The 27,973-nt window shown below is 38.1% G+C and overlaps 1 protein-coding gene across 5 annotated transcripts in view; it reads left to right on the top strand.

Moving 5' to 3' along the window:
• Window positions 1-27,973, top strand: part of SLC2A5 (solute carrier family 2 member 5) — a 924,962-nt gene that overhangs the window by 342,458 nt on the left and 554,531 nt on the right. Inside the window, exon 4 of one of the 5 annotated variants that reach the window (XM_053690435.1) lies at window positions 7,862-7,932. The exons of the other annotated variants lie outside the window; for them this stretch is intronic. The gene's annotated coding sequence lies outside the window, so the exon portion shown is untranslated. The remainder of the gene's footprint in view (window positions 1-7,861; window positions 7,933-27,973) is intronic. 5 annotated transcript variants of the gene reach the window in all.

Raw genomic sequence — 27,973 nt, 5'->3', positions numbered from 1 at the left:
CAACCCCCCCCCAACAGTAAAACCCACCACCCACACAACCAAACCCCCAAATAAAATCCTATCTAAAAAAAACCTAAGCTCCCGATTGCCCTGAAAAGGGCATTTGGATGGACATTGCCCTTAAAAAGGCATTTAGCTCTTTTTCCATTGCCCAAAGTCCCTAATCTAAAAATAAAACCCACCCAATAAACCCTTAAAAAACCTAACACTAACCCCCGAAGATCCACTTACAGTTTTTGAAGACCAAACATCCATCCTCATCAAGCCGGGAGAAGTCTTCATCCAGACGGCATCTCCTATCTTCATCTTTCTGACGTGGAACGGCTCCATCTTCAAGACATCTGGCGCGGAGCATCCTCTTCTTTTGACGGCTACTGAAGAATGAATGATCATAGTGGAAATGTAGATTCTTTTAGATGGCAGACCATTGAGAGAGTATTACCTCCCAAAAGGGGAGGAGACAGGACCAAAATATTGTACCGTATGGAGGCCTACTGGATTTTCACTCTGCAGACGAGAATCCCAAATGGGTTTAACTCTGTGTTTGATCTGATAAATCATTGGGAATATTATAAATATTATAAATGACCCCAGATTATATTCTTCAGCACTTTTCTATTATTCTTTATTATTCTTCATAATGGTGACCTTCTTCTAAAGAAATATCTTTTGGCAGAGGCTCACTATGATGCAGACGAGTACTCATTTATAGTGTAATAACTATTTGAGTTACTTGATCTAGGAATGTAATATTACAAACATACCTATCTTTAATACTTAATATTTAATGAATAAGTGTACTGGTTTAGAGAGAAAGGCTATTATAGTTTGTTCTGTAAGACTTCACATTTGTGTTTTTTTCTTAGAGATGGGACATCACCATCATTTTTAATAAATACTATTAATACTATAATTGCATTATAGGGTAAAATAAATATATTTTTTTAAACCAATACAGCTAAATTATTAGCCAATTATAAAGTAGTATGTGGTACTAGTAACCTAAATGATTTGTAAATTAAGTTTAGTTAGAGTCATCTCTAATATATTCAGTCTGTTAAGATAACTTAATATAATACAATAATTAATTACATAAGATAAAATGTTTACAAGTACAATATTCACCAGCTTTGTTTAAGGATGTAGTGTATACTAGTGTACATGCAATTTATATCTAGTGAGAAAATTAGATTGTAATAGAATATCAACTTGTAATGTTATACTAAATATTGCTAATATGTTACAGATCTGTATTTTTCTATTTTGTATGAGATTTGCATTGTTTTATCTTGCATTGTTTTATCTTGTATATACTAAAGTATCAGAATTACAACTAATCACTTGTTTTACAACTTAGTGTGCATTAATTTGGCTTACACCTGTAACTGTTGCTTTAAAAGGAAGCAAGAGGCATAGTGATGTTAACTATGATTACGGGAGATACCTGAAACGCGTCAGTGACGTCATTTAGGGCCAATCGAAATTAAAGTTGAAAAAATCCTTTTGGTTGATGCAATCAGCCAATAGGATTGAGCTTGCATTCTATTGGCTGTTCCAATCAGCCAATAGAATGCAAGCTCAATCCTATTGGCTGATTAGATCAGCCAATGGGATTAAAGATCAATCCTATTGGCTGATTGCATCAGTCAATAGGATTTTTTCAACTTTAATTGCGATTGGCTGATAGAATTGTATCAGCCAATTGGAATTCAAGGGACACCATCTTGGATGATGTCCCTTAAAGGAACCTTCATTCTTCAGTAGCCGTCGAAAGATGATGTTCTGCATCGGATGTCTTGAAGATGGAGCCGCTCCGCGTCGGAAGAATGAAGATTAGTGATGTCGCGAATAGTTCGCCGGCGAATAGTTCCCGACGAACATAGCATGTTCGCATTCGCCACGGTGGGCGAACATATACGATGTTCGATCCACCCCCTATTCGTCATCATTGAGTAATACTTTGACCCTGTACCTCACAGTCAGAAGACACATTCCAGCCAATCAGCAGCAGACACTCCCTCCCAGACCCTCCTACCTCCTGGACAGCATCCATTTTAGATTCATTTGGAAGCTGCATTCTTAGTGAGAGGAGGGACAGTGTAGCTGCTGCTGATTTAATAGGGAAATTGATAGCTAGGCTAGTGTATTCAGTGTCCACTACAGTCCTGAAGGACTCATCTGATCTCTGCTGTAAGGACAGCACCCCAAAAAGCCCTTTTTAGGGCTAGAACATCAGTCTGCTTTTTTTTTTCCTGTGTAATCTAATTGCAGTTGCCTGCCTGCCAGAGTGTGTCAGGCTCACAGCGTATACTGTGCCCACTTGCCCAGTGCCACCACTCATATCTGGTGTAACAGTAGTGTAGATTTAAAAAAAACACTTTTTTGACTGTGTTAAATAATAGTAGTCAGTTTCCTTCATATGTGTGCGTTTCAGGGCCTGCCTGCCAGGGCACAGTGTCACCCCAGTGCAACTCATATCTGGTGTAACAGTAATGTAGATTTAAAAAACAACAACACTTTTTTGACTGTGTTAAATAATAGCAGTCAGTTTCCTTCACACGTGTGCGTTTCAGGGCCTGCCTGTCAGGGCACAGTGTCACAAAATCAAAAGCAGTGATCCAGCACACAATGACCCTCTTGCCAGCCACTCCAGAGACCCACTCCAATCTCTGAACCATAAGTAAAGAAAATCCACAGGGAGTAGCAGCAACAGTAAGTGTTTATTAGGCACAGCACAACATAATCAGCTGATTATGTTGTGTTGTGCCTAATAAACACTTACTGTTGCTGCTACTCCCTGTGGATTTTCTTTACTTAGGGCACAGTGTCACCCCAGTGCAACTCATATCTGGTGTAACAGTAGTGTAGATTTAAAAAAAACAAACACTTTTTTGACTGTGTTAAATAATAGCAGTCAGTTTCCTTCACACGTGTGCGTTTCAGTGCCTGCCAGGGCACAGTGTCAAAACAGTGCAACTCATATCTGGTGTAACAGTAGTGTAGATTAAAAAAAACCAACACTTTTTTGACTGTGTTAAATAATAGCAGTCAGTTGCCTTCACACGTGTGCGTTTCAGTGCCTGCCAGGGCACAGTGTCAAAACAGTGCAACTCATATCTGGTGTAACAGTAGTGTACATTTAAAAAAAAAATACAATTTTGACTGTAATAGATTGAATAGCAGTTAGTTGTCTGCAAGCGTGTGTGTCAGGCCTACAGCGTCTACTCTGCCAACTTCTGCCAGTGCACAGTGCTACTCATATCTGTTGTCACAGTAGCTTGCACGCATAGTACCACCAATCGAAAAAAAAAATGACAAGCAGAGGCAGGCCACCCCGCAGGGGCTGTCGTGGTCGTGGTGCTGTGATTCCCTTTGGCCCTAGAATAATGTCCAGTGTTCAGAGGCCACGTACCCCGAACTCGAACATTTCTGAGGACATAGTTGACTGGCTAACACAGGACACCCAATCTTCTACAGCTTCCGCTCGGAACCTTGATGCACCATCCTCCTCCAGCTTAGCTTCGGGCACCTCTCAAGTTACCAATCGCCCGCCTGCCGCAACCACCATCACTAGCACCACAGCCGCTTCACTTGATCTGTCAGAGGAATTATTTACACATCAGTTGGAAGAAATGAGTGATGCGCAACCATTATTGCCAGAGGATGTAGATAACAGGGATATGTCTCAGTCAGGCAGCATTACACACATGGACGTACGGTGTGATGATGATGATGTTGTACCCGCTGCGGGAGTTTGGTCTGTCACTGTGAAGCGGGCGTAACCCTTACACTACCTGATCGATACAACATCATACCTGATGTTTTAAAGCACGTTATTCTAAACAATTTAGGAATGTTAGGGGATTTATGCCCTTTATGGATTAAAACCAGACTCTGCATCAACTATGTAATTTTCCATGGGAGTTTTGCCATGGATCCCCCTCCGGCATGCCACAGTCCAGGTGTTAGTCCCCTTTAAACAACTTTTCCATCACTATGGTGGCCAGAAAGAGTCCCTTTGGGTTTTAAAATTCGCCTGCCCATCGAAGTCAATGGCGCTTCGCCCGGTTCGTGAACTTTTGGGGAAGTTCGCGTTCGCTGTTCGTGAACCCAAATTTTTAGGTTCGCGACATCACTAATGAAGATAGAAGATGCCGTCTGGATGAAAACTTCTGCCCGCCTGGAGGACACTTCTTGCCGTTTGTATGAAGACTTCTTCCGGCTTCGTTAAGGACTTCTGCCTGCTTGGATGAAGACTTCTCCCGGCTGGATGAGAGTGGAGGCTTCAAAAACTGTAAAGTGGATCTTCGGGGGTTAGTGTTAGGTTTTTTTAAGGGTTTATTGGGTGGGTTTTATTTTTAGCTTAGGGTTTGGGCTGAGAAAGAGCTAAATGCCCTTTTAAGGGCAATGCCCATCCAAATGCCCTTTTCAGGGCAATGGGGAGCTTAGGTTTTTTTAGATAGGATTTTATTTGGGGGGTTGGTTGTGTGGGTGGTGGGTTTTACTGTTGGGGGGTTGTTTGTATTTTTTTTTTACAGGCAAAAGAGCTGATTTCTTTGGGGCAATGCCCCGCAAAAGGCCCTTTTAAGGGCTATTGGCAGTTTAGCTTAGTAGGTTAGGTTTTTTTTTTTTGGGGGGGGGGCTTTTTTATTTTGATAGGGCTATTAGATTTGGTGTAATTATTTTAAATATTTGATAATTTCTTTTTTATTTTGTGTAATTTAGTGTTTATTTTTTTTGTAATTTAGTAAATTGTATTTAATTAAAGTAATTGATTTAATTGTAGTGTAATGTTAGGTGTTAGTGTAAGACAGGTTAGGATTTATTTTACAGGTAACATTGTATTTATTTTAACTAGGTAGTTAGTAAATAGTTAATAACTATTTACTAACTAGTCTACCTAGTTAAAATAAATACAAACTTACCTGGGAAATAAAAATAAAACCTAAGATAGATACAATGTAACTATTATATTGTAGCTAGCTTAGGTTTTATTTTATAGGTAAGTATTTAGTTTTAAATAGGAATTATTTAGTTATTAATTGTAATTTTTATTTAGATTTATTTTAATTATGTTTAAGTTAGTGGGGGTTAGGGTTAGACTTAGGTTTAGGGGTTAATAACTTTAGTATAGTGGCAGCGATTTTGGGGGCAGCAGATTAGGGGTTAATAACAATAATGTAGGTTGCGGCGATGTTAGGGACAGCAGATTAGGGGTTAATAATATTTAACTAGTGTTTGCGATGCGGGAGTATGACGGTTTAGGGGTTAATATGTTTATTATAGTGGCGGCAATGTCGGGAGCGGCAGATTAGGGGTTAATAATTTTATTTTAGTGTTTGAGATGCAGGAGGGCCTCGGTTTAGGGGTTAATAGGTAGTTTATGGGTCTTAGTGTACTTTTTAGCACTTTAGTTATGAGTTTTATGTTACGGCTTTGTAACATAAAACACATAACTACTGACTTTCAGTTTACGGTACAGATCTTGTAGTTTTAGGCTGTACCGCTCACTTTTTGGCCAGACAGGCAAACTTGTAATACCGGCGCTATAGAAGTCCCATTGAAAAAGGACTTTTTGAAAGCTGCGGTAGTTACGTTGCGTTACGGTCAAAAAAGTGTGCGGTACAGATATACCTGCAAGACTCGAAATACCAGCGGTAGTGAAAAAGCAGCGTTATGAAGCTTTTTCACTCATAACACAAAACTCGTAATCTAGCCGTAAATAAATAAAAATAAATAAATATATATATATAAATAAATAAATGAAAAAAAACATCAATCATGGGTTGAAAATTATCCTAAAATACTAGTCCTAGTTTTCTAGTACACTATACATTTTTAAGTCACTACATGCTAAACATTGGCACAAATACATTCAGACTAACACACACAGATACATTAGCACAATTGATATACTGTGTGTATATATATATATATTTTATAATACATTCCTGTGAGCACAACCACATATCCATACAATTGTTTATGTATTACACATACATAAAAGTAAAGTTTAGGCCATGCTCATAGGTCTTGAAAACATGTAATCTGTCGAAATAAGCAACATTTAGACACATTAACCTGTTTTCCTATCATTTTATACTCATCAGCATATGCATTAGGGTGCAAGTGATGTCTTAAAAAAGGATCCTGGAGAACGGCTTTGTACTATACTGCCTGCCACTTGTTGCCTGCAGACTGTTTTTATTTAAAGGGACAGTAAAGTCATAATTGGACATCCATGATTTAGATAAATCATACAATCTTAAACAATTTTCCAATTTACTTCTATAATTTAATTTGCTTCCTTCTCTTGTTATCCTTTGCTGAAAGGTTTATCTAGGTAAACTCAGGAGCACCAAAGAACCTAGGTTCTAGCTACTGATTGGTGGCTGCATATATATATATAATATATATATATATATATATATATATATATCTCCAGTACAAAAAGAGACTTTTGCTGTTCTCACTTTAACAAAAGACCTGAGAGTGCTGTTATTTGTACTGGAGATATTCAAAACATCACTGCACACAGGCAGACGACCTTGGGAGGGTATATCCTGTGATTAAGGGACGGTATTATATATATATATATATATATATATATGTGTGTGTGTGTGTGTGTATGTATATATATATATATATGTGTGTGTGTATATGTATATATATATGTGTGTGTATATGTATATATATATATATATATATATGTGTGTGTGTATATATATATATATATATATATATATATATATATATATATATATATATATATATATATATATATATATATATATATATATATATAATTACTGATTGTCATTGGCTCACCCATGAGTTCAGTTAGAAACCATCAGTGCATTGCTGTTCCTTCAACAAATGATTCCAAGGGAATGAAGCAAATTTAACAATAAAAGTAAACTGGAGAGTTGTTTAAAATTGTATGTTCTACCTAAATCATGAAAGAAAAGTTTTTGGTTTTATCTCCTTTTAAATAGCATTTTCTTAGGCTGCTGCAGGAAGCAATAAATCTCAGAATTGTGTGTAGTCTATGGAGTAGTTAAATGATTATGCACACACAGAATAGGGGATTCAAGGGGAGCCATACAAGCCAGACCTAGTTTCCTGTAAGCCCTGGTTTCCTTTCCTTTCTTCTTGCATGCTGCCTGCCATTATTCTACTACTTTGTACACACTGTGCTCCTTGATTTGTGTTTATTGTTAGCAGTTACACAGGTAGCAGCAGGAATTAGCAATATTTTTCTTGTTCATTGGTGTCAATCAGCATTGCTGAATGCTGCTGATCCTGATTGTGTAACTAGTAAAAAAAATATTCAGAGACAGCAAGGGTGCAGGGAGAGAAAAAAAATAAAAATGTTGTGTAGCTGTAACTGAGAACATATCTGACTTTCCCCAGTGTTTGATGATTATGTGAGGGGCTTGTTTTTTTCACACATGAACACTCATTTGTATATGAGCAGAAGTGCATGTCAGTTAACAAGCCAAGTGCAGCACAAACATACTATTAAAAAGCAAACTGAAAGACAAGAAACACTAATCAGTAAAGCATTTACAAGCAACATAGTCAGTGATTTTATATAAGAACAGGCTTACACATCATCCACATTTTCTATGAAGTGTTCCTTCATGGCAGCACCAGTTACAGAGAGGGAGGGAAATAATGCATGCTGGGAATTGGCATCCAGAACTGCAGTTACACAATACTGAGAATGAAATGGTGAACTACATATTCCAGAATGCTTTGTAACTCCCAGAATATTGTTCTTCTTCCTCTAAAACGGAACTACATTAAGAGGATTAAAAGACATATAACCAGACTTTCCATTGTCTTTTTTTTCCTGCAGATTTATTCCAGATGGGGAGGAAAATTCACTGGGGGCCCCCTCTTGTCCCCCCTTCTGGATGCCCATGCTAGGTAAGCTCATGAGCAGCAATGTACTACTGGGAGCTAGCTCGTGATTGGTGGCTACACATATATTGCTTGTTATTAGCTTGCCAGATGTGCTTAGCTAGATCCTAGTAGTGCATTGCTGCTCCTGTGGATACCAGGCGAATGAAGCACATTTGATGATAGAAGTAAACCACTTTCCCAATTTACTTTTACTATCAAATTTGCTTTACTCTTGGTATTTTTAGTCGAAAGCTAAACCTAGGAAGGCTCATATGCTAATTTCTAAGCTCTTGAAGGCTTATCTGAATGCATTTTGACAGTTTTTCACAGCTAGAGGGTGTTAGTTCATGTGATAACACTGCTCACGCACGTGAAGTTATTTAAGAGTCAGCGCTAATTGCCTGAAATGCAAAGTCTGTCAAAAGGCAAATCGAAATGGATGGCGCTGGTCTTGGTGTGTAGTTAATTTTTCTAATAATAGATAGAATTGGACTTGATGTGCAAGTTAAATCCGACAAAATAATGTGCAGTATACTCACTCCTTTAGTAATGTGAGTTCAGCTTCTAAGGTGTGTCTTTCTCCAAAAGATAGGAAGGTAAATTTTGAAGGTGATATCAGCTGGGCTGGAAATGGATTGAAAACCCCATCAGCAGTAAGGTAATAACTTTTGTTATAAATCAAGTAGTAACTTACTTATCCAATATAGTAAGTCCAGCTCGTCACATGAAAGAATGATTCCCAATATAAAAGATAAAAATATTTATTTTAGCTCTACGCGTTTCAATGCTCAAGCGTCTTTTTCAAGAGCAGTAGAAACAGGTAAAAAGGTTTGCATAATACTGTGACTCATTGTAGCCGGGTTTATATACAGTTGTATCGATGTTCCAATTTCCTGTGTCTAACAGGAAATTGGACTCACATGAAAGATATACATAAAGGAGTTTATATGCATGTTTAGGCCCAACCTTATTCTTTGCATCGCTAAATCTTTTTTATGTCGCTATATCAAAGCTGAAATAAAATATTTTTGTAATGTGGTTCGGCATAAACATACAAACAATAGATGATAGCCAATGGTAACGTTCCTTTAAGATTTCGTCCAATGAAAATACACTGATGAATTAAGTTCCCATTCGAGTATTCCTTTTGTTTTAGTTCCTTTTCAGGTCCGCCATAAAGTCACGTGTTTTTTTAATAGCCAATCCGGTATCACTGGAGTGTTCTCCGTTAATGTGTGACGTTGCGTGGGCTTGTTTGGTCACGTGTTGTTTTTAGCCAATCCTAAGAATCATCCTTTTTTCAGTGACTCTGTTCGAATGTATCGATGTTTACAATTTGGGCTCAATATGAACCGGCATTCTATAGATAGAAAAAGAAGGGAAAGCGGCAGTATCCATTCTGATCGCATATGAAACAATTACATTCTACGTGATATTTCTAAAGCAACTTTAGACAACATTGGGACCATATCCAAATAATATGAAAACAGTACAATTTTAAAGAAATCTTTTTTTAGTGTTTTACAAGCGAAAAAGGCGTATGTTAAAAAGTGATGACAGAAGAAACATTGTACAATAAAAATTTAAATTTATCATTTCCTTAAGACCATACCTCTTCTGAATGTTTTCAACAAGTCTAATGAAAAAATATTTGATATGTGATATTTAATTTGATGAAAAAGTGGAAAAAATAAAACCATTTTTTTCGTTTAATATTATACTTTGTGCCTGTCTTAAAGAGACAGATATAAGATTAAATAGTGAATGTTGTATTGAATACTATGTTTTGTGGATACTATATCCATAATATTTTAATATTATAATTTGTGCTTGTCTTAAAGAGACAGATATGTGATTAAATAGTGCATATTGTATTAGATACTATGTTTTGTGGATACAATATCCATAATATATAATACGTGTAGTATAAATTCTAGTGACTAATTTGGGTGATAAACAATTAACATTTAGAAATATTTAAAAAAGGTGACTATTTTCATAAGGGTTTTCAGGTTGTGGCCCCTAATATTTATGAATTATTAGTTTAGATAAAAGCCGCTATTCGAATGTCTTTATTTAACCCCCAATGGTTATAGGTTCTAAGTGTGTGGATCCACCATAATTCTCTCTTGTTTAATTCATGTTCTAAAAATCCTCCTCTCCAATGGGTGGATACTTTCTCTATTCCTATCCATGAAAAGTTGCTGGAATCAAATTTGGGACAAGTATTGCAATGTAAAGGGACGCCATGGTCCTCATGTTTCTTGTCTATTTTGTTGAGATGTTCTAAGATGCGAGTCTTAAGAAATCTAGTAGTTTGTCCTAAATATTGGATTTGACAATTGCACTGCAGTAAATATATGACATTTTTGGTTTTGCATGTGATGAAATGTTTAATTATGTAGGTTTTGCCTGTTGTGAAGGAGGTGAAGGATTTATGGGTTCTTTTGGTATAATTGCAACCTTTACATTTCCCACATGTGTAGAAACCCTGTAAATTTGAAATACTTAAGGGTGGTTTAGGAGCCATCCCTTTTATTAGTGATGGAGCTAGTTTTTGTTTGAAATTACTGCCTCGTCTATAGGTAATTTGTGGTTTGGTGGGTATATTCTTACTTAAAAATTCATCATTATGTAAAATATGCCAATGTTTTTTAATGATATTAGTAATTTGATTGTGCCCTGAATTAAATGTGGTAATGAATCTGGGAAAAGAAGATTGTTTATTTGTAGCAATTTTTTGTTTGGCAAAGATAGAATTACGATCCAAATTTTTAACTAATTGTCTATCTGCTTCAAGATTGCTTGAAGAATAACCCTTTTCTAAGAATCTATTTTTAAGTATTATTGATTGCTCCTCGTAATCTTCTATTCTGTCACAATTTCTCCTAATTCGTTAGAATTGTCCTCTAGGAATTGCTATTAACCATGACAGATGATGTTGACTGTCATGTTGAATGTATGTATTTACATCACACTCTTTAAAGTGTGTTTTAGTATGTATACATCCATCAATGGTTATGATGGACAAGTCTAAAAAAGTTGCTTTGGTGTTGTGCAGTTCTGGGGTTAATATGATGTTCATATTGTTCTTATTCAGATTGTTGACAAATTCCTGACAATTATCTATATTTCCCCTCCAAATACAGAGGACATCATCGATATATCTCCGCCATGTCACCAGGCTCACCCCAGCCACGTCATTGGACCACACATATAGATGTTCAAAGTGGTCCATATAAATATTGGCGTAGCTGGGGGCGAACCTGGTGCCCATTGCGGTACCGCATATCTGCAGATATTGTTGGTCATTAAACCAGAAAAAATTATGGGTTAGCATGAACTTTATAGCCGCAAGAATAAAATCTAACATTTTTTCTGATAAGTTAGGATCTTGTGTTAATTTCCATCTAATGGCTGTTAAGCCTTTTTGGTGGTCAATTATGGAATATAGTGATGTAACGTCCATGGTAGCCCATAGATAATCGGGTTCCCATTTCACTTGGTTAATGATATTAAGTGCATTAGTGGTATCCTTTAAATACGATTTGGAATTTTGTGCATAGGGTTGTAAAAGATAATCAATAAATGCAGATAAATTTGAAGTTAATGAATCAATGCCACTAATAATAGGGCGACCAGGGGGTTGCTGGGGGTCTTTATGTAATTTTGGTAAAAAATAAAAAATAGGAGTTTTAGAATGAGTTTTAAACAAGAAATCATATTCTTGTTCACTTATAACCTCTCTATCTAGAGCTAAGGTTAATAGTTTTTGTAATTCTTGACTGAATTCCTTCTTGGGGGAGTGGTGTAAAATTTGGTAGGTGTTAGTGTCTGATAGAATTTTATTAGCTTCTTTTAAATAGAATGTCCCATCCATAATAACTACCCCTCCCCCTTTGTCGGCTTCCTTTATTATGATGTCTTCTCTTTTGTTAAGTTCTTTTAAAATCTCAGATTCTGCTTTAGATAAGTTGTAATATTTGGGTTGATGTCTCATATTTTCTATGTCTTTCATTATTAGTTTCCCAAAGACATCTATGCATGGCCCTTTAAAATGGCTAGGATAGAATTTGGACGGATTTTTAAATTTAGTTCTTAGGTCACTCTCAGGTGGTGTGTAACTCAGAGTCATCTGTATATCATTTTAATAAGGAGAGTATTGTTTTTTTAGCACATTGTGTTGAGCATATTTGTTTTGTTAACATCTGACTTGTTTGCCACACACATATTTTCTGTACACTCGAATTTTTCTCCTACATGGCTAAAAACACTCTCAATGATTGGAGAGCGGCAAGACAAAATAAATACAATAATGCTTTTAAAGATAACTCACATCCCAGTTCTAATTGGGAAACCATTCTATCTAAATTGGAAAAATTATATGTAAAAGAAACTAAAAAATGGTGGGAAACCACTTTTCTTAGCCGCTATTTAAATGAAAATCTAGTCCCCAGAGGGTTGAGAGTTTATAAAATCCCAGCTTTTGGAATGAATGACAAAACTTTTTTAGATAAATGGAATGCGGCATTACACAAATGCTCAACAGAACTTGTTAGTTTATTATATGAATCCCAAGATATCAATCTAAAAAACATAGAAAAAGAAATAATATCCTTAGAAAATGAACTAGATACATTCTTATCAGACAAACGTATTGATAAATTTGAAGAAATAAAAAACAATGCCAAACAATTAGATGAGCAAATTGGCAATTCTAAATATAAAAAATATCTAAGAGACAAAGATAATTTTGACAAGGGTACACAATATGTTCAAATTCAAGAAGAAAATTCTAACACACAAAATAATTTTGTTGAAGGTTCATATAAGAATAAAAAAAATCACTTTTACAATGGAGATAAACATTATACAAGTATAAACCTTGGGAAAAAACAGAGTTAGCAAGAGGACCCAACAGGGACCAAGTAAACAGCAAAACTATTACGAGAGAAACACAAAAAATGATTATCACATTAGAGATAATGATACCCACAATAGACACTATTCGAATAGAAATTCATATAGTCATCATGATGCCAAACAGGATCATTATAATAGAAATTCATATAATCAAAATTACGATGATAGATCACATCACAGAGATTCACATCCTTTTACACCAAATCAAAATTGGGACAAACACAAATCAACATCATCACACACAAGCCATCATTGGCCACAACACAACAGATATGCCCCCTTACAGAAGGACAGTCCCATTGCAGCAACAGACAAACACACTCCACATTTCAGGAATCAGGACAAAAGGTCCAATCCAAAAAACGAGAAAGGATACCAGATCCCTCAGAGGGAGAAGAGGAGGTAGAAGAAAGACACATGAGAAAAAGACATTTTTAACTAAGATACACAACCTATCTTCACAACCAATCACTGAACAAGAAACACGAGTACTATCAAAAGGACTTAAATTTGTACCAACACAAGGAGTAAATACTTTCCAATTATTCATAGACGCCCAGAAGTTTATTAGAAATTTAACTATCAAACGTTTCTTTGTCAAAAAAGAAACTCTGAGTTACACACCACCTGAGAGTGACCCAAGAACTAAATTTAAAAATCTGTCCAAATTCTATCCTAGCCATTTTAAAGGGCCATGCATAGATGTCTTTGGGAAACTAATAATGAAAGACATAGAAAATATGGGACATCAACCCAAATATTACAACTTATCTAAAGCAGAATCTGAGATTTTAAAAGAACTTAACAAAAGAGAAGACGACATAATAAAGGAAGCCGACAAAGGGGGAGGGGTAGTTATTATGGATAGGACATTCTATTTAAAAGAAACTAATAGAATTCTATCAGACACTAACACCTACCAAATTTTACACCACTCCCCCAAGAAGGAATTCAGTCAAGAATTACAAGAACTATTAACCTTAGCTCTAGATAGAGAGGTTATAAGTGAACAAGAATATGATTTCTTGTTTAAAACTCATTCTAAAACTCCTATTTTTTATTTTTTACCAAAATTACATAAAGACCCCCAGCAACCCCCTGGTCGCCCTATTATTAGTGGCATTGATTCATTAACTTCAAATTTATCTGCATTTATTGATTATCTTTTACAGCCCTATGCACAAAATTCCAAATCGTATTTAAAGGATACCACTAATGCACTTAATATCATTAACCAAGTGAAATGGGAACCCAATTATCTATGGGCTACCATGGACGTTACATCACTATATTCCATAATTGACCACCAAAAAGGCTTAACAGCCATTAGATGGAAATTAACACAAGATCCTAACTTATCAGAAAAAATGTTAGATTTTATTCTTGCGGCTATAAAGTTCATGCTAACCCATAATTTTTTCTGGTTTAATGACCAACAATATCTGCAGATATGCGGTACCGCCATGGGCACCAGGTTCGCCCCCAGCTACGCCAATATTTATATGGACCACTTTGAACATCTATATGTGTGGTCCAATGAAGTGGCTGGGGCGAACCTGGTGACATGGCGGAGATATATCGATGATGTCCTCTGTATTTGGAGGGGAAATATAGATAATTGTCAGGAATTTGTCAACAATCTGAATAAGAACAATATGAACATCATATTAACCCCAGAACTGCACAACACCAAAGCAACTTTTCTAGACCTGTCCATCATAACCATTGATGGATGTATACATACCAAAACACACTTTAAAGAGTGTGATGTAAATACATACATTCAACATGACAGTCAACATCATCCGTCATGGTTAAAAGCAATTCCTAGAGGACAGTTCCAACGAATTAGGAGAAATTGTGACAGAATAGAAGATTACGAGGAGCAATCAATAATACTTAAAAATAGATTCTTAGAAAAGGGTTATTCTTCAAGCAATCTTGAAGCAGATAGACATTTAGTTAAAAATTTGGATCGTAATTCTATCTTGGCCAAACAAAAAATTGCTACAAATAAACAATCTTCTTTTCCCAGATTCATTACCACATTTAATTCAGGGCACAATCAAATTACTAATATCATTAAAAAACATTGTCATATTTTACATAATGATGAATTTTTAAGTAAGATTATACCCACCAAACCACAAATTACCTATAGACGAGGGAGTAATTTCAAACAAAAACTAGCTCCATCACTAATAAAAGGGATGGCTCCTAAACCACCCTTAAGTATTTCAAATTTACAGGGTTTCTACACATGTGGGAAATGTAAAGGTTGCAATTATACCAAAAGAACCCATAAATCCTTCACCTCCTTCACAACAGGCAAAACCTACATAATTAAACATTTCATCACATGCAAAACCAAAAATGTCATATATTTACTGCAGTGCAATTGTCAAATCCAATATTTAGGACAAACTACTAGATTTCTTAAGACTCGCATCTTAGAACATCTCAACAAAATAGACAAGAAACATGAGGACCATGGCGTCCCTTTACATTGCAATACTTGTCCCAAATTTGATTCCAGCAACTTTTCATGGATAGGAATAGAGAAAGTATCCACCCATTGGAGAGGAGGATTTTTAGAACATGAATTAAACAAGAGAGAATTATGGTGGATCCACACACTTAGAACCTATAACCATTAGGGGTTAAATAAAGACATTTGAATAGCGGCTTTTATCTAAACTAATAATTCATAAATATTAGGGGCCACAACCTGAAAACCCTTATGAAAATAGTCACCTTTTTTAAATATTTCTAAATGTTAATTGTTTATCACCCAAATTAGTCACTAGAATTTATACTACACGTATTATATATTATGGATATTGTATCCACAAAACATAGTATCTAATACAATATGCACTATTTAATCACATATCTGTCTCTTTAAGACAAGCACAAATTATAATATTAAAATATTATGGATATAGTATCCACAAAACATAGTATTCAATACAACATTCACTATTTAATCTTATATCTGTCTCTTTAAGACAGGCACAAAGTATAATATTAAACGAAAAAAATGGTTTTATTTTTTCCACTTTTTCATCAAATTAAATATCACATATCAAATATTTTTTCATTAGAATTGTTGAAAACATTCAGAAGAGGTATGGTCTTAAGGAAATGATAAATTTAAATTTTTATTGTACAATGTTTCTTCTGTCATCACTTTTTAACATACGCCTTTTTCGCTTGTAAAACACTAAAAAAAGATTTCTTTAAAATTGTACTGTTTTCATATTATTTGGATATGGTCCCAATGTTGTCTAAAGTTGCTTTAGAAATATCACATAGAATGTAATTGTTTCATATGCGATCAGAATGGATACTGCCGCTTTCCCTTCTTTTTCTATCTATAGAATGCCGGTTCATATTGAGTCCAAATTGTAAACATTGATACATTCGAACAGAGTCACTGAAAAAAGGATGATTCTTAGGATTGGCTAAAAACAACACGTGACCAAACAAGCCCACGCAACGTCACACATTAACGGAGAACACTCCAGTGATACCGGATTGGCTATTAAAAAACACGTGACTTTATGGCGGACCTGAAAAAGGAACTAAAACAAAAGGAATACACGAATGGGAACGAAATTTTCATTGGACGAAATCTTAAAGGAACGTTACCATTGGCTATCATCTATTGTTTGTATGTTTATGCCGAACCACATTACAAAAATATTTTATTTCAGCTTTTATACCTTACTGCTGATGGGGTTTTCAATCCATTTCCAGCCCAGCTGATATCACCTTTGAAATTTACCTTCCTATCTTTTGGAGAAAGACACACCTTAGAAGCTGAACTCACATTACTAAAGGAGTGAGTATACTGCACATTATTTTGTCGGATTTAACTTGCACAGCAAGTCCATTTCTATCTATTATTAGAAAAATTAACTACACACCAAGACCAGCGCCATCCATTTCGATTTGCCTATTGTTTGTACAGTCCCTGGGGAGAGACTGAAGGAAGGCAGCGGTCATCTGTATATCATTTTAATAAGGAGAGTATTGTTTTTTTAGCACATTGTGTTGAGCATATTTGTTTTGTTAACATCTGACTTGTTTGCCACGCACATATTTTCTGTAAAGTCTGTCAAAAGATCTGAGATAAGGAGGCAGTCAGCAGAAGCTTAGAATTACAGAGGTAAAAATTATATTTCTTTTGCAAGATGTACCGAGTCCACGGATTCATCCTAACTTGTGGGATATTGTCCTTCCTGACAGGAAGTAGCAAAGGGAGCACCACCGCAGAGCTGTCTATATAGCTCCCCCTTAACTCCACCCCCAGTCATTCTCTTTGCTGGCTCTAAGCAGGAAGGGTAAAGAGAATAGGTGTTAAATTGATGATCAGGATTCCTAGGATTTTGTCTTTTCTCCAAGAAGGATTGGAGAAAGGATTGTCCGCTAGTTCCTAAAAGGGACAGATATCTGCTTTGTCTATTCTGTTGCACAAGCATCTGGCAGATGTCCCAGACGTTCGGGCTTTTTGTCAGGCTTTAGTTAGAATTAAGCCTGTGTTTAAACCTGTTGCTCTGCCATGGAGTCTCAATTTAGTTCTTAAAGTTCTTCAGGGGGTTTCGTTTGAACCCATGCATTCCATAGATATTAAGCTTCTATCTGGGGAAAGTTCTGTTTCTAGTTGCTATCTCTTCAGCTCGAAGAGTTTCTGAACTATCTGCATTACAATGTGACTCGCCTGATCTTGTTTTCCATGCTGATAAGGTGGTTTTGCGTACCAAACCTGGGTTCCTCCCTAAGGTTGTTTCTAACAGGAATTTCAATCAGGAAATTGTTGTTCCTTCTCTGTGTCCTAATCCTTCTTCTAAGAAGGACCGTCTGTTGCACAACTTGGACGTGGTTCGTGCCTTGAAGTTTTATTTGCAGGCAACCAAAGATTTTCGCCAATCATCTTCTTTGTTTGTTGTCTATGCTGGAAAGCGTAGAGGTCAAAAGGCTACGGCTACCTCTCTTTCCTTTTGGCTGAAAAGCATCATCCGTTTGGCTTATGAGACTGCTGGACAGCAGCTTCCTGAAAGAATTACAGCTAACTCCACTAGAGCGGTGGCTTCCACATGGGCTTTTAAAAATGATGCTGCTGTTGAACAGATTTGTAAGGCTGTGACTTGGTCTTCGCTTCATACCTTTTCCAAATTTTACAAATTTGATACTTTTGCTTCTTCGGAGGCTTTTTTTGGGAGTAAGGTTTTGCAAGCAGTGGTGCCTTCCGTTTAGGTTCCTTACAATTCTTATAATTTTCTCTTATTTTAATTTTTCCTATTTACAAAATCAGTTTTTATCTTAAAATGTAATTTGGATACAAAATAAAACTTTGAGAAACTGTTCTTATGCATAAATTAACATACAGACCACAAAATAGGACAATGGCAAAACTGGAGTAAGTAGAATATAGACTATCCTCCCATATTAATTAACGAAAAATATTGCCAATAAAGTTCTTCATTATGACTTGCAGACAAATAAAAATTTAGATTATAAGGGCGTTGAGCTGGCAGCACCAAAGATGGACACATAAATCAGGAGCTCTGTAACTACAGACCTGGAAAACCATTGCTAAGAGGCACCTGAAGGCACTTTCACAATTTAAAGGTGCTTTAACAGCCGCTTGTGCAATGCAGCCAATTGCATGCAAGCAGGGGCAACTCACAAAGTGAACTCGGACACCCTGTCAATAGAGGAATCACCTGCAAGTGTAGCTTGTGGTGGGGGAGTAGCCCTCAAGGCCAAAGCACAATACCTGCCACAATCTTGAGAGGTGAACTTGCCCAATGAGGCACTGGGCAAACCACATGCATTACAAATACCTCACCGCTATCCGCATCACACCACAGGAAACATGGAGAGCAGCTACTGGAAGATACTTGACTACATACTATCATTGGTCCTAGGGCCGGCCTACTCCTCCAGAGAATTGGATCAGAAGTGGAGTCTTCAAAAAAGGACAACAACATCCACATTTTCTAAGAGAAGACTGTACGCACCTTTTTAAGTTCTACCAAGACCAGCTTAAAGGAGAAGGAAAAATTTGAGAGATGAGCTTGTACATACTGATTTGGGTAGCACCAAGGGACAACAAGGCTTTCTGACATGCAGAATATATGGCATTTTTCCCTGTTTGAATTGTGGTAACTACAATTCCATGATTAAAGACTCACACTTTGCACATCCACTCACAGGCAAGATATGAGATAAGGGGCTTTTTTTTACTTGCAACACAACATAAGCAATATATTTGATTAAATGTTCATGTGGGGTGATCTACATTGGGGAGACCACCCGCATATTCAGAGATAGAATCAATGAACATAAACGTAACATTAGGTGCAAGAATAAGGAGGCCCGGTCTCTGCTCATTTTTTTAAATTTGGCCACAATATTAGTCAGCTTTTGTTCCAAATTATAGACACAGTTCCCCATCCAGGTAGGGAGGGGGGTAACAGGGAGATCTTACTCAAAAGGAAAGAGGCATTTTGGATCCATAAATTGAACTCAATGCAACCGATAGGAATGAATAAGGAATTTAATTTTTCTGTATTTTAGAATTCTTCTTGCAGCACTGTATATGTATATATGATTAGTTTTGATTTTTATATTGCTATTTTTTTTTATGTCTAAAGAATGAATTTAAAAAGCATCAGCTTTTAAAAGATTGTATCCGTTTTGTATCCAAATAATAATAAACTTCCAAGTTACACAAAGTTTCCTTATAAGCGCTCCAGTAAGAATTAATAAGCATAGATGCAGTGAGTCTCTGTGTGTATCTCCCACTGTGTTTCCAAACGTGATGTGACCTTCACACTTTGAAAATTACCTAACTCCTTCAGTGGGGAGCGCTAGAAAGTGCTGTCCTCTGTTCAGATTCCGGGTACGTCCAAAATAACCCTGCACCTCAAAGGCACGCCCACCAATGCGGGATTACGTCTCCTTAGTGAAGTTTAGTCTGTATTGCGGCAATGCGTTTTAGCTTGTAAGAGCCTTTCTCTAGCCAATAACAGACCTACTAGGATCTCTCTCTTAAATCCCCTAAGGGGGCGTGTTTCTCATGTTACATTCCATTAATTAGTATTGTGCTTGTTAGAAACATGATTGTCAGATCTTTGATGTTAGTTCAAAGTTCTTTAAATACCATGATAAATCCCATCTTGAAGTCTACATTAACACTGTAACATCCCCTTATTTGTATGGGAAGAAATGCCTAAATATGAACGCATTGTTAAAAAATATATATATGTTATTTATATATCTGGCAAGAAACAAAAGGTCTGTCATCATGCACCAATTACAGTCAAGTTGAATATTTATTATATAATTACTATTTTTTCGATAGGATACATACAATAAACTTAATTAAATTTAATTATATTGGTCTGAATTTACATAAAGACTTTAGTTATGTTTTTATAAAGTTTATGGGTCTACAAGTAACTCATAGAAAAAAACTCACATATAAACAGTTATAAAAATGATTAATAGTATTATGTCTAAAAATGTTTTATTTTAAAAAACATCCTAACTCTATTCCTAAATTCAGACCATGTGGATTTAATGTAATCTAAGTTATATACCCACTTACTTTTTAACTGTAATAAGAACGTATGATTATCACCACCTCTTAATTGTTTTTTTTAAGTTTTGCAATCCCCATATAACTAAAAAAAAATTTTGCACAGTACATTGACAGGTACTTACAAAAATATGTGGTGACTGGATTCATATTTAAAAGACTCTACAGATGTTATATCACTGTTAGACAATATAACATTGACAGATGATATGTGGTTCATTAGTTGTGATGTAACATCACTCTGTACTATAATAAATCATTCACATGGTGTTGAGGCTGTAAATTATTTTTTAGAAAAAGACAGGAATACTAGAATAGAACAAAGAAAATTTATACTTGAGAGTATTGAATTTATACTCGATCAAAATTATTTCCTATTCGATCATCACTTTTATGTACAGATATGTGGCACTGCCATGGAGACTAGGTTTGTACCAAGCTATGCAAATCTTTTTATGGAATTATGGTAACAATTATTTTCTTTCCTAAAATATGGAGAATCCACAACGTCATCAATTACTAGTGGGAATATCAATCCTGGCCAGCAGGAGGAGGCAAAGAGCACCACAGCAAAAGCTGTTAAATGTCACTCCCCTACCCACAATCGCCAGTCATTCTCTTTGCCTCTGTCAATGGAGGAGGTGAAGTTTTGGTGTTTGAAGATAATTGGATTTCTTTCGCCACAAGCTAGATTTTTTTGTGTTTAGCCGTAGTCCACATTAATCTCTTCAGTAGGGTAGTGGTGGCTTTAAAGCAGTTAGGAACTTGTAAGGTAGGCCTTGCTGCGTTTTCCTAACATATTTGCTGCCGTAGTATAGAAAGCCAGAATAGGTTTACTCTGTTCTTTCTTTTTTACACAGGTCTCTGTAAGGAGTTTGTGTTCTTTCACGCCTTGTGAGCTGTCAATCTGCCAGACAGCTAGATTGCAGGTAAGTGCATTCTTGTCTTCTAGGTGGAGGCTTGCACTTAACAATAGCATAGCTGCAATAAATTCTGGGGACACATTTATCCTTAGTAAGGATTTCATTTTGGCAGAACGCAGGCACTGACGGTGAGAGACTGAGGGGCTAATTTGGAAGGATTAACCTGCTTATGTTTTTTGGCTCAATTATTTTTTATTGGGGTATGTGTGGTAAATGTTTTTGTTTTTTACATCTCACCTTGTGAGAGGGTTTGTTTTTAGCTCTGCATTACGATATGTGCAGATATAAAGCCCATCCGGATTATAATTTGCTGACAGGTAGCAAGCGTTAGTATTGGGCTTATTGTGACATAGTCATCCTGGGATTGCACGCTTTTTTTAGTGGGTGCAGCTCTGTCTTTGAGATCGGAGCGGCGGTTCATGTCGGAGCAGCTTTCTTTTCTTCCTGCAGGTATCCGGACTACTGGAGGAATTTTAATTGCATATTGAAGTTGCGATTATTCTGTTAGCTATCAGGCAGTAGCACCTCAGTTAATCTGAGGTGTAGAGGTGGCCAATATCATGTTTTTCCTCGGGGTAAATTACAATTGTGCGTTTAAGGGAAGGAAAGTTTTTCTTAAAGTGACAGTTTTTTTATTTTTTGTCTTACATCTGTTTTTGGGGCTATGTCTGACATGCGGCTATGTCTGTCTATGTCTGTTGGGGCTATGTCTGCCTGCTCTTATGAATACCTGTTTATTGTGTTTAGAGGCCCAAATTTTAGATTTTGCTGTGCAGGTATCTTCTGCGGTATCTGCGGCATTATCTTCTTTTCCTATGTACATTAGAGATTCAGATAGTAAGGTTTCTGTTTCATCTGTTGCTACACAGGTTGCTCTCCCTCTTAAGTCTGATGAGGAGGATACGTCAGTAGCTTCTGAGAGTGAAATCTCAGATTCGGACAGTATAATTCCTTCTTCTGATGCTTAAGTAGTATCCTTCAGATTTAAGCTTGAACACCTTCGTGTTTTGTTAGAGGAGGTTTTGGCTACTTTGGATGACTCTGATACGCCTGAAATCTAGTAAACTTAATAGATATTACAATGTTTCTTCCTCTGCGGAAGTGTTTCCTGTTCCAGACCGTGCAACAGAGATTATTGCACAGGAATGGGAGAAGCCAGGGATTTTTTTTCCCTGTCTCCTTTCTTTTTTAAAGGATGTTTCCTGTCACTGACTCCATTAAAGATTTGTGGCGCATGGTGCCTAAAGTAGAAGGGGCTATTTCTACTAAGGGGCTATGAGAACTACTATTCCTATAGAGGATAGCTGCTCTATTAAGGATCCAATGGACAAAAAGCTGGAGGCTTATTTGAAGAAGATGTATGTTCATCAAGGTCTTCAATGGCAACCTGCAGTTTGTATTGCCACTGTGTTTAGTGCAGCATTTTTTGGCTTTGACGCCTTGTCTAATTCTCTTCAGGTAGAGACTCCTTTGGATGAGATCCAAGACAGGATTAAGGCTCTCAAGCTAGCCAATTCTTTTATTTCTGATGCTACCATGCAAGTTATTAGACTTGGTGTTAGGACTCGCTCCTCACTCTGTACCTTTAAGGCTCAGTAACCTCATTCTCCTCCTACATCCAAACTTTGCTGGATTATTGAAGTTGCTCCTTCTTTCAGGACTGTCTTTGCTAGCTCTAGCCTATTCTACTTTGGAAATTTACTACTAAGGATTAATCCTTTTAACCTTAGACACATTCTGCAGATCCTATCAAGCGAATCCACACTGAATCTCCTACCTTCCAGTGTTCTCTCCACGCTACTCAGTATCTGCTGAAATCTCTTCCTTGCAGCCTCCTAACCTGGTCCGTGTTATTTCTGATGTCATCAGCTACAGCCCAGCTTCTGTCTCCCAGCTCCTGTCTCGCAGCTCCTGTTTGCACACGCTGCACACAGCATCTGGTGTCAGGTCGTATAATATATTACTGTGTTTACTCTAACCTTACTACTGCAAACTACATCATTGTGATAAGACTTGCCTACACTCACAATATAAGCAGTGTGTTTAGACAGCCTCATTCTTTTGCTGTATTAAAAGAATTGTTATATATCTCAAGCTATTTACCCCAAGCTGGATGAAACCTATTATTGAGTTCTGTACTGTTCACCACCACCTTGTACTCTTAACCCTTAAGAGCAAGATTTCCTAATTTGCCAAACTTGCTTATGCCAAAAATAGTCTGTGTACTGACATATTTTGCTCTTGGCTATAATAAGACAGAGGGATAACTGTTGCTATAGTTTATAGTTGTTATCCCTGTTGTCACATTAACAACATTAATATATAATACCCTGTCTTAACCTGTTTAACTACATACCTAAGCTGGTCCAACCATTTGTAACACTGCAAAGCAGCAATTGTTGTGCGCTTAACACTGAGAGCCAAAATATCTGGCTTCGCTGTGCTAGCCCGCAGGGCGTTGTGGCTAAAATCTTGGTCAGCTGATAACGTCTTCTAACTCCAAGCTTTTGGCAGTTTCTTACAAGGGTAAAACCTTGTTTGGACCTGGCCTGACAGAAATAATTTCTAATATTACAAGTGGAAAAGGTTTTTTTTTCCACAAGACAAGAAGAATAGACCTAAAGGACGTCAGAGTAATTTTCGTTCCTTTCGTAAGGAGCAGTTCAATTCTTCTTGGTAACCCAATCAGTCTTGGAACAAGGGGAAGCCATCTAAGAAGCCTGCAGCTGAGTCTAAATCAGCATGAAGGGTTTGCCCCCGGTCCAGGATAGGATCAAGTGGGGGGCAGACTTTTTCTGTTTTATCAAGCATGGATACAAGATGTCCCAGATCCCTGGGCTGTGGACATAGTATCTTAGGGTTACACAATAGAATTCAAGACTTTTCCTCCCAGGGGCAGTTTCCTCCTCTCAAGATTATCTGCAGACCAGATAAAAAGAGGCATTCTGGAATTGCGTTTGGGACCTTTCTTCCTTGGGAGTGATAGTTCCAGGGAACAGGGTCTGGGATTCTATTCAAATCTGTTTGTGGTTCCCAAAAAAGAGGGAATTTTTCTTCCTATTCTAGACCTAAAGTGTCTCAACAAGTTTCTCAGGGTACCTTCCTTCAAAATGGAAGCCATTCGTTCCATTCTTCCTTTGGTCCAAGAGGGTTAGTTCATATTGACCATAGACCTGAAGGATGCATATCTTCATGTGCCCATCCACTGGGATCATCACAAGTTCCTGAGATTTGCCTTTCTAGACAAACACTTTTTCAGTTTGTGGCTCTTCCATTTGGCCTTGCCACAGCTCCCAGAATTTTCTCAAAGGTTCTGGGGGCTCTCTTGGCAGTGATCAGGTCTCAGGGAATAGCAGTAGCGCTCTATCTGGACGATATCTTGGTTCAGGCACAATCTTTTCAACAAGCAAACTCTCATACAGAGATCTTGTTGTATTTTCTACGTTTCCTCGGATGGAAAGTGAATCTGGGAAAGAGTTTCCTTGTTCCAGCTACAAGGGTGGCATTCTTGGGAACAATAATAGATTTCCTATCTATGAAAGTTTTTCTGATGGAGGTCAGAACATCCAAAATTCTCTCCTCTTGCCGTTCTCTACAGTCTACTGTTCAGCCATCAGTGGCTCAGTGTATGGAGGTAATTGGTCTGATGGTCGCTTCCATGGACATCATTCCCTTTGCTTGATTCCATTTGAGAGCTCTGCAGTTATGCATGCTCAGGCAATTGAACGGAGACCATTCGGATCTGTCTCTGAGGATAGATCTAGATCAGTCGACTCTCTCCCATGGTGGTTTTCTCAGGAACACCTGTCTCAGGGCACATGATTCTGGAGACCTTCCTGGGTGATTGTGACCATGGACAGCAGCCTGCTGGGCTGGGGACCAGTCTGGGACTCGTTAAGGGTGCAGGGACTATGAATTCAGGAGGAGTCTGCTCTCCCCATAAACATCTTGTAGTTGAGAGCGATATACAATGCTCTGATGGCTTGGCCTCAATTGTCCTTAGCCCGGTTTATCAGATTCCAGTCGGACAACATCACCTCAGTGGTTTACATCAACCACCAGGGAAGAACTCGGAGTTCCTTAGCCTTGAAGGAGGTGGCTCGGATTGTTCAGTGGGCTGAAGCTCAGAATTGTCTATCTGCCACCCACATTCCAGGAATGGACTACTGGGACGCGGATTTCCTGAGCAGACAGACTTTTCCTGAGAGAATTACGGCTCATTCCACAAGGGCTGTCTCCTCTTCTTGGGCTTTCAAAGATGAAGCTTCTGTGGAACAGATTTGCAAGGCTGCAACTTGGTCCTCTCTGCATACTTTTTCCAGCTCAGCTGAGACTTCTTTTGGGAGAAAGGTTCTTCAAGCAGTGGTGCCTTCTGCTTAGGTCTGCCTGTCTTGTTATCCCTCCCTAGTCATCTGTGTGCTCTAACTTGGGTATTGGTTCCCACTAGTAATTGATGACATTGTGGACTCTCCATATCTTAGGAAAGAAAACAAAATTTATGCTTACCTGATAAATTTATTTCTGGATATGAAGAGTCCACTACCCCACCCTTAATTTAAGACAGTTATTTTTAACTAAACCTCAGGCACCTCTACACCTTTTGGTATTCCTTTCTCCATTTTCCTTTTGGTCAAATGACTGGGGATTATGGGTAGGGGAGTGAAATTTAACAGCTTTTGTTGTGGTGCTCTTTCCTCCTCCTGCTGGCCAGGAGTGATATTCCCACTAGTAATTGATGACGTCGTGGACTCTCCATATCCATAAATAAATACATTTATCAGGTAAGCATACATTTTGCTTTTTTCAACACAATAGCTGGGAGCAAGCCTAGTCCTCTATAAAAAATATATTGATGATGTACTAATCATCGGATAAAGGAACACAATCTTTTGACATATTGTTTGCGCTTATGAACAGGAATGACCATAATATAAAATTCACAAAATAAATTAACAAAAATAGATTAACTTTTTTAGACTGAGCATTTTTTTTTATTGAAAATAGTAAAATTAATAACAAGACATATTTTAAACCGGTAGATATTAACAATTTTATTAATTCTACAAGTTGTTATCTTCAAGCGTGGAAAGATAATGTACCTAAGGGACAACTACTTAGGGTAAGAAAAAATTGTAGTAACAATGGCGATTACATAAGTTAGTCTAATATTTTGAAGTCCAAGTTTATAGAAAGAGATTATAATGAGCAAACTATCCTATATAATAAAAGGCCAAGTATGTTTGTCTGCTGCAGTCATGCACAGTAGAGACTGTATGAGGACAAACATACCTGGCCTTTAGGATCTGACAGAAGAGCAGAGAGGGTGTGCGGAGGCAGCCATTGCGGGGGGCGTGGTCAAGCGGAGCGACCGTGATGAGGAGCGTGCCTGGCGGGAGTGCCGTGATGGGGCGTGACTGGATGGGAACAGGCTGGGTTGGCGTGGCCGGGGCATAGTCAGATGGAGCAGCCGTGATGAGGGGCCATGGCCGACAGGAGTGCCATGATGGGACCGGGTGGTAACGGGTCGGGTTGGCGAGGTCGGGCAGGAGTGGGCATGGCCTGAGAGAGCGCAAAAGAGGGGGAGGGAGTGCAAAAGAGGGAGGAAAGAGAGCAAAAGAGGGGGGAGAGAGAGCAAAAGAGGGGGAGAGAGCAAAAGAGGGGAGAGAGAGCGCAAAAGAGGGGGAGAGAGAGCACAAAAGAGGGGGAGAGAGCAAAAGAGGGGGAGAGAGCAAAAGAGGGGGAGAGAGTAAAAGAGAGCAAGAGAGGGGAGAGAGAGAGAGCAAGAGAGGGGAGAGAGAGAGAGCAAGAGGGCGGAGAGAGAGCAAGAGAGGGGGGAGAGAGAGAGAGCAAGAGAGGGGGGAGAGAGAGAGAGCAAGAGAGGGGGGAGAGAGAGAGAGCAAGAGAGGGGGAGAGAGAGAGAGCAAGAGAGGGGGGAGAGAGAGAGAGCAAGAGAGGGGGGGAGAGAGAGAGAGCAAGAGAGGGGGGGAGAGAGAGAGAGCAAGAGAGGGGAGAGAGAGAGAGCAAGAGAGGGGAGAGAGAGAGCAAGAGAGGAGAGAGAGAGCAAGAGAGGGGAGAGAGAGAGAGCAAGAGAGGAGAGGGAGAGGGAGAGAGAGCAAGAGAGGAGAGGGAGAGAGAGCAAGAAAGGAGAGAGAGAGAGAGAGCAAGAGAGAGGAGAGAGAAAGAGAGAGAGAGAGAGCAAGAGAGGGGAGAGAGAGAGAGCAAGAGAGAGAGAGAGCAAGAGAGGAGAGAGAGAGAGCAAGAGAGGAGAGAGAGCAAGAGAGGGGAGAGAGAGAGCAAGAGAGGGGAGAGAGAGAGAGCAAAAGAGGGGAGAGAGAGAGAGAGCAAAAGAGGGGGGAGAGAGCAAAAGAGGGGGGAGGAAGAGCGCAAAAGAGGGGGGAGGAAGAGCACAAAAGAGAGGGAAGAGCAAGAGCAAAAGATAGGGGGGGAGAGAGGGAGCAAAAGAGGGGGGAGAGAGAGAGAGCAAAAGAGAGGGGGGAGAGAGCAAAAGAGGGGGGAGAACAAAAGGGGGGAGAGAGAGTGTATAAGAGAGGGGGAGAGAGAGAGAGAGATAACAAAAGAGAGGGGGAGAGAGAGCAATTGGTGGGACAGC

Source organism: Bombina bombina, chromosome 8, assembly GCF_027579735.1.
Source record: "Bombina bombina isolate aBomBom1 chromosome 8, aBomBom1.pri, whole genome shotgun sequence".
Taxonomy (NCBI): Eukaryota; Metazoa; Chordata; class Amphibia; order Anura; family Bombinatoridae; genus Bombina; species Bombina bombina.
Note: the sequence above shows the minus strand (reverse complement) of the source record. Positions and strands in the feature narration are given on the sequence as shown.